Genomic DNA, 7,493 nt, shown 5'->3' on the forward strand with positions numbered 1-7,493 from the left:
GGGAACCAGCTAGAAGAGCTGATCCCTCTTACAATGCCCCTCAATGGTGGGGACGAGACTGGGCGAAACTTTTCATCTAAAGCGATTTTAGATTCAGCAGTTTGCGAATTCATATCCAGTCTGCTGAATTGTTCATCTCCAGACCCTCCCCCTAGTTCTTAAAAAGGCGAAGCATTTCGTTTAGACACTTTCCAAACAAACCATTTTGATTTTTCAGTTTGAAACAATTTTTTGTTTAAAAATGTCCTTCAGTTTTATTTTAAAAATTCAAAAAGTTACAACCGTTGAAATGTTCCTGGGTTTTTTTTTTTTTTTTAAAGCTTTTTAGTTCATCAAAAATTTGGAAAAATTTTAGTTTTGTTCAACCTGAAACAAGTTTTTTTCCATCTCTTTTTTGGAATGGCCAGGGACCAAAAAATCCTGTTTGCCCAGCTCTAGGGGCGGGTGAGGATTTTATCGGTTATATGGTGGGTCTCTGAGTCTCTTTGTTGCTCAAAGTTTTCTTACTGTAACAAATTTATTTGGGATGAGGGCAGGATGGGCAAAAGCTTCCTAAAAGTGGGGGGGCTGCTGGCAGCCAAACTGTGGCCCAGCCCCTGTGCCACCCCTTCTCCTCGAGGTCCTGCCCCCTCAAACCGCCCCTTTCCCTGAGGCCCTTCCTCACCCCGCCTTTCTCTCTGAGCTCCCACGCTGCCCCATGCCCCCAAAATCCCACCCCCCCGCTCCCTTCTCTCCCCCATCATCTAGTCAGTCACACTTATGGCCAGTAAAAAGTGGTGGGCTCTGGTCCCCCCTGTTCCGGCTCCCCTGGATGAGAGTGGGAGAGGATGAAGAACTCCTTTCAAATATAACTCCCCCCCCCCACCTCAAAAAAGCACAATTTGCCAGCAACAGCAAAACATGCACCTAACTAACCCGGGCCAGTCACGCTGTGTTGTTTGTGACATTCCCATCCTGGGGCGGTTTATGTCTTTGAGAATAGGAGTACTTGTGGCACCTTAGAGACTAACCAATTTATTTGAGCATGAGCTTTCGTGAGCTACAGCTCATGAGCTGTAGCTCACGAAAGCTCATGCTCAAATAAATTGGTTAGTGTCTGAGGTGCCACAAGTACTCCTTTTCTTTTTGCAAAGACAGACTAACACGGCTGTTACTCTGAAACCTGTCTTTGAGAATGTGAACCCTGCAGGCCTGGGTGTTTCTCTGTGGCATGTGACCTCAGTGCTCCTGATGAGAGCCATTGTTTGTAAATGTTTCAGTAGCAGACATATTTATCATTCACGTACATACAGACATTTATTCATAATTAGAACTGGTCAAAAATAGTGGGGGTGGAGAGGTGCATGAAAATTGAAGAAGAAACCACTCCCCTCCCCCCCGCCATATTCTTCAAACTTATTTGCAAATGTTTTTAATGATCAAATTTTTGTTTAGTTTTGGTGGGAAAAACTCCACGTTCTCTCTCAAGTGGGTAGAGAAATCCAAAATGTTTTTTTTAAAAAGGGAACTCTTTTCAAATGATCAATGTAATCCAAAGTGGCACTTTTAGTTCAAAGGTTGCATTGTCAGTGTAAAACCCTTTTGAACCAGCTCTATTACTGTATAACAGGATGAGTTTATTTTTCATGCTGCATTGTTTGGGCTAGGTTCCAAGTGGTATTCCAGTTTTTGCACAGCTCTTCTCTTCTTGCGTCTGCCCCTCTCATAAGCTGTGGCCTTAATCTTGGCCCTGGAAGCACTTACATGCATGTTTAACTTTAATTACTGCTGTGAATAATTCCATTTCAATGGGACAACTCTGAGGTCAGGTTTACGCTACGGCCCTATATCGGTGTAACTACGTCATTTATTTAATTTTCTTTCTTTTATATGTGAAAGTTCTTGAGAGCTTAAAGCAGGTAAAATACATGAACAGGTTCGGACAGTCCAAGTTTGTCAGTGCAAAGTGACAGCAGAGATGTGGGATCTGCTAGTTTTCCATAAGTCTCTCAGGGTTACCCAGGATAACTTTGGGGATCTCTGTCTTGCATCGGGAATGTTCCCTGAAAGTGTCCAAACAGCTCAGAGATACAGAACCATTCCCTGGATCCATTCTTACAGCTGTCTTCCCCGGAAAGCAGTCTGGCAAGTGTTCCTGTCAGCTCATTGCTAAGTTATCTGCCAAAACACGAGAGTTTTCAGGTGCCTAAGTAGCCCTTTGAATCATGGTGAAATTATCCTCCCTGCCACCACCAAAACTGGAAATGGTGCCCCTGAGTGCATGGGACCCTACTGTGCTTCCCCCATGGGAGCTGCATGAACAGGCAACTCTGCAAGTTATCTGCATGCCTCTGCAAGTGACCCCCATGCCTCTCCATTTCCTTGGCCACATGTATCCTGTCCCCATGCTGGCAGCTGATCCAGAAAAAGAGGGAAAGAGCTCACCACTGCCACCACCTGAGGGAGGTGTTGGGTTGAGATCAGCTGGTCAAAGCAGGCAATAGGGACAGAATCTGAGACTTGAAGCTCCTCGAGTGACCTCTGACCTTTCTAGACCTGCCCTTCAATCAGACACAGTGATTGTAAAGTTTAATGTGATAGTAACTAGACCCATTTTAAACACTTCCTCACACAAGAAAAAGCCCGTAGGATTCCTCATTAACTATTTATTTCTCCTCCCCTGGATTCCTGCAGCCACCAGCCACCTTGGAGCTTTCCCTCGTCTCTCCCAGGCTTTGCTCACTTGATTGCAGGAGTTCAGCGGAGGGTCCAGCTTTGCTCTTTCGCTTCCATTCTTCACATCTTTGGATGGCTCCATTTGCAACTGAGCAACCTGATGGAAACACTGAGTCCTCTGTCTCGGCAGGCAGGCCCAGCCGCGAAAGCCAAAGACTCCCTGAGAACAGGGGGAGGTTCGCGTGAACTCTCAGGAGTGGAGGCTTGGCCCATAGGGTAGGGTTACCATATTTGAACTTTCAAAAAAGAGGACACTCCATGGGGGGTGGGGAGGGAGTTGTAGCCCTGCCCCCTATCCACTCCCTCCCACTTCCTGCCCCCTGACTGCCCCCCACAGAACCGCCAACTCGCCCTGCTCCTTGTCCCCTGATCGCCCCCTCCTGGGACCCCTGAACCTAACCGCCCCCCAGGACCCCACCCCCTATCTAAGCCTTCCTTCACTTTGTCTCCAGCTGCCCCCTCCTTAGACCCCCCCACCCTAACTGCCCCCCTAGAACTCCACCCCCTACCTGTCCCCTGACTGCCCTGCCCCCATCCACACCCCCATCCCCTGACAGACCCCCAGGTCTCCCACACCTATCCAACCGCTCCCTGTCCCCTGACTGCCCTCCCAGAACCTCCGACCCATCTAACCCTTCCTGCCCCTGACTGCTCCCCCGAACCTACACTCCATCCAACCCCCCTGCTCCCTGTCCCTTGACTGCCCTGACCCCTCTCCACACCCTTCCCCACTGACAGCCCCCCCAGAACACCTGACTCATCCAATCCCTCCTGCTCCCTGTCCCCTGACTGTTCCTTGGGACCCCATGCCCCTTCTCCAGCCCCCCAGCCCCCGTACCCTGCTGCTCAGAGCAGTGTGTCTGGTGTGCGGAGCCAGACACAGAGCCGCGCTCCCCCACAGCGCGCGCAGCCCCGCCCCCCAGAGCGCTGCCGGCATGGCTCGCTGAGGCTGCAGGGGAGGGGGGCAGCAGGGGAGGGGCTCTGGCTGCTGGAGGTCCGCAAGCGAGCGGCTCAATCCGGCCTGGCCGCACTGTCAGCCGCGTCGCACTCTGCACTGGGAGGGAAATCCTGGGCCTTTTGAGAGTTTTCCTAATTCCTACCCGACGGTGATTTAAAACCCAAAAAGCCGGACATGTCCGGGAAAATCCGGACGCATGGTAACCCGACCATAGGGACTCCAGGATCTGCAGCTGCTGCCACCTATATGGTGAATCCTCCAACTCTAGGAGTCTCTCGAGGAGCTGCCGGTGCAGTCACTGGGCACCCACTCGTGATGGTCTCGGGCAGTGGCATTGCAGAGGGAGCTGAGCAGACCGTCCCTTCTATGACATCCTGAATTGCTGCCAGGACGGATTCTCCTCTGCGCTAGGGAGAGACCCGAGGAAAAGCAGCTGTGGTGGGGGAGGGGGCAAGACAAGCTCTCCCCCTGAGCCCTTGACTAGCAGGCAAGCAGGACTCTGGGAGCCAAGGGATCGGTGTGTCTTGCTGGGAGAGCAGAGCTGGAGAGCAGAAAAGGGCATTGGAGGAAATGAAGAAAAGTCAGTGTGATGGCTGGATCATGACAGCTGGCAGTCAGACCTAGTGGTCAGAGGCAGAGTCCACACTCACAAGACAGGAGTTGAGAGTCAGCTGGATCAGGACGCTGGAAGAGGAGAAGCAAAAGACCAAACTGTGTTCAGAACCTCAAATCAGGTGAGTCACCCCGAGTCAGGATGCCAGGAAATCAAGTCTGGGGAGTGAGAGCAGGAACAGCTAACACACGGTCCAGAGCCGGGGAGGAGCTTGGCTGTTCAGACAGCTTCTTCTTCCTGCTGCTGGTTTAAGGAGGTTCCGGGGGCCGATTAGCTGCTCTGGGACTCTGCCAATGAGCCTCAGGGATGGAGCCTCAAACTGGGTCTGGACTTCGTAAGTACTAGCTAAGGAGTTTTTCGTACGTTTCCAGGTGGCGTGCTGGAGGGTGGCTTCTCCCAGGAACCCTGCAGACCTGGGTTAATGACCCATGGGTCATGACAGTGAGTGATCTCTCCCCGCTCAAACCTTCTGCACTAAACAGTCTCTAGGGTCCAGGACGCATCCTCTGAGAATAAAAATACAAAGTCATGAGGACAAATAGGCTATGGAACAGGAGCCCCCTCTTTGTTGCAACAGCCCCAAGTGCCCAGAAGAGTGGACGGTTCTTACCTCCAGAAGATGCCTGGAATCTTCCATCTAAGCCTCACTGGGACCCCTGTTTCTTGGTCTGACAGGATGAGATCATCTGTCCCCACTGCTCCCTGCGCTGGGCTGGCTGCAGCACACATCTGTGTAAGAGGCTGAGCCAGAGAGATGTTACAATCAGGGTCCAGGCAGCCCAGAAGGAGAACAGAGGGTCTGAAACCACAAGACAAAGCAATCAAATCAGCGGATTCAACAGAGAAGTTTTGTACCCTACAGGGACATCAAAGAAGGTCTGTTAGGAAAGCTGAGATGTTAGTCTGGAAACTGCAAAGGCAAAGATTGTGACTTGTTAAGATTCAGTTTTAGTCGCTACAAAGTGTGTTTTGTTTTCTTTGTCTGTTTGAAATTTGTCTCTTTCTCTTGCTTTGTGTCACTTAAATCTCTTCTTTGTTACTGTGCTTCCCAAAGCACCTCAGTGTTATCTGTTGGAGTGAAGTGTGAGTCTCCAGCCTACCCAACAGGCTGAGCTGTGCCCTGTCTCTTTGAAGGTAGCGAATAATTTCTGAGCGGTGCTGGGCCCAGAGTCCAAGGGCAGTTCACCAGACATCTCGTGTGAAGCCCAAAGCGACCAAAGGAGCAGGAGAGATTCAGGCCCCACTGACCCATGGGAACTTCCCACAGAAGAGGCTACACAGGGCTCCAGACTCAGCCAGCAGGATCCCTCCCACAAGCTGGGCCATGTCCTTCCCCTCCCAGCCCCACAGCTTCCTCTCCACCCCAGCCTCAGGAACCTCTCCCACCTCCGTGCTCTCCCCACCCACTCCCCAATACCAGGCTGTTCCCAGAATGGAAGCAGGTGTGTATCAGAGTTCACTCACCGCCAGATGCTGGCCAGGCCTTGTGTCACCGCTTTCTGGCTGGGCTAGCAACCCTGCTGATACTCACTCTTGCAGTTTCTTGGCTGGGAACTCAGCCCTCCAACCAGGTGACTGGCCTTTAGTCCACTCCTTCCTGGGTCGTGTTCCTTGCAAACAAAGTCCAAAAATGTCTTGAATAAAAACAAGGCCTTCTACCCTCGTGGAGAGTTTTTCCTCAGCCTGATTTCAGCTCAGCCTGCCCTTCTTGGGTTTCTATGGTCTTCTATGTACCCTTCCTTAGGGACGGTGAGAGAAGCCAGTCCTACCCTGGACTCCAGGGTTTGGCCCAAGGCCGTCTACTGAACAGCTCGCTCTGCTTCTCTACTTTTGCTGCTGTTTGCCCTTGTTTCCTCTCAGGTGGGGCTCACTTGGTCAACAATTTGGCCTAGCCCCAGGCTTGGCAGCCACAGGCCAAGCCACCCTGTTAGATACCCTCCTCCTTCGAATCTGGTCCAGCCCGGCTGACAGCTTTGTTGAGGGGATGGTGAAACCCCATTGCTGATCAGAAGGAGGTCACAGTCCGTTCTCTAAGAGCTGAAGGTTCGTTTGTCCTGCTGCAGGAAGTGGAGCTGGAGAGCAGAGATGTTAGGTCAATGAGACTGCAGGATGGAGTTGAAGACTGAGGGACAGGAGCCTCCTCCCAGAAATGCTCCCAGCCAGGCTATGCTGCAAGGATCCCATTTCTCCCCCGAAGAAACCCATATGCCCAAAGAAGTCAATGGCTCTTACCTCCAGGAGGGAGCGGGGTCTTCCCTCTCCACCTCTTTGAGAACTAGCACTGCTTGGTTTCCTTGGACAAGGTGATCTGTCCCCACTGCTCCCTGAGGTGGCTCAGCTTCTGACTGCACCCATCTGGGAGGCTGTCCCACACCCCAGGGCCTAGAAGACAGGGTGGGAGGAGGCTCCTATTCATAACAGACTCTGAGAGCCCAGAGAAGGGCCAAAGTAAGAATAAAGGGCAGGAGATGAAGCTAGTCCTGAGCCTCTGTCCCATCCTCACCTCCTCAAAGGTGGAGCTTCCTGAGCTTCAGTTGGGCAGACAGTCTGTAGCCCTGACCCAAAGGTCCTTCTGCGCCATATGGGGCAGGAAGATCTCTGCCTGGGAGCACGGGGAATGGGATGGGAGTGAGATCAAGGAAAGAGGGGAGGGGTATGGGTGTGAGGGAAAGAGCTCCTGCCCCACATGAAGGAATCTGGGGGGGTCGAAGGAAGGACCCGGCTCCACAGAGAGGGCAGAGAATTTCTGTGAGTGCCAGGGGCCTCCATTTCCGCTTCCACTAGCCCCGCATTTACAGTGAGAGAGAGCAGTACCTGCAGCAGGGAGAGGGACTTGCTGAACAGGGAGGGGAACCTTTAAGAGCATCAGATGAGCCACAGCCCTTGCAGCGCCTTGGGCATCTGGTGCAAGTGCCGGATGATGTGAAGCGTGCACATGACCTTGGCTGTGACATCCTCGTGCTGCAGGGGAACGAGAACATGTCAGAGACGGAGACACTCCCCAGGAATCAGGGAGGATGAAGGGCACCTGGAACGAGCACCATCATTTCCACCCAGCAGCTGCTCATGTCTGAGTGGTGGATTCACCCTCCTGACCCCCAGGATGGAGGCTTGCTGTCCTCTCTAGTGACCTCCAGTGCCAACCCCCCTCCTTGTCGCGTGAGCTCCTGCCACCTTCCCACCAGTGCCCCTGACAGCTGTTCCACC

General features: G+C 52.4%; 1 long non-coding RNA gene across 1 annotated transcript; it reads right to left on the reverse strand.

Annotated features, from left to right (window-relative positions):
* Window positions 1-6,165: 6,165 nt before the first annotated feature.
* LOC140904651 (uncharacterized) lies at window positions 6,166-7,225 on the reverse strand. The gene is made up of 3 exons (XR_012156550.2): window positions 7,101-7,225; window positions 6,519-6,668; window positions 6,166-6,358 (listed from the first exon to the last, which is right to left on the reverse strand). It is a non-coding gene; the product is annotated as an uncharacterized LOC140904651 (long non-coding RNA).
* Between the last annotated feature and the right edge of the window lie 268 nt (window positions 7,226-7,493).

Source organism: Lepidochelys kempii, chromosome 14 (genome assembly GCF_965140285.1).
Source record: "Lepidochelys kempii isolate rLepKem1 chromosome 14, rLepKem1.hap1, whole genome shotgun sequence".
In the NCBI taxonomy this organism is placed as follows: domain Eukaryota; kingdom Metazoa; phylum Chordata; order Testudines; family Cheloniidae; genus Lepidochelys; species Lepidochelys kempii.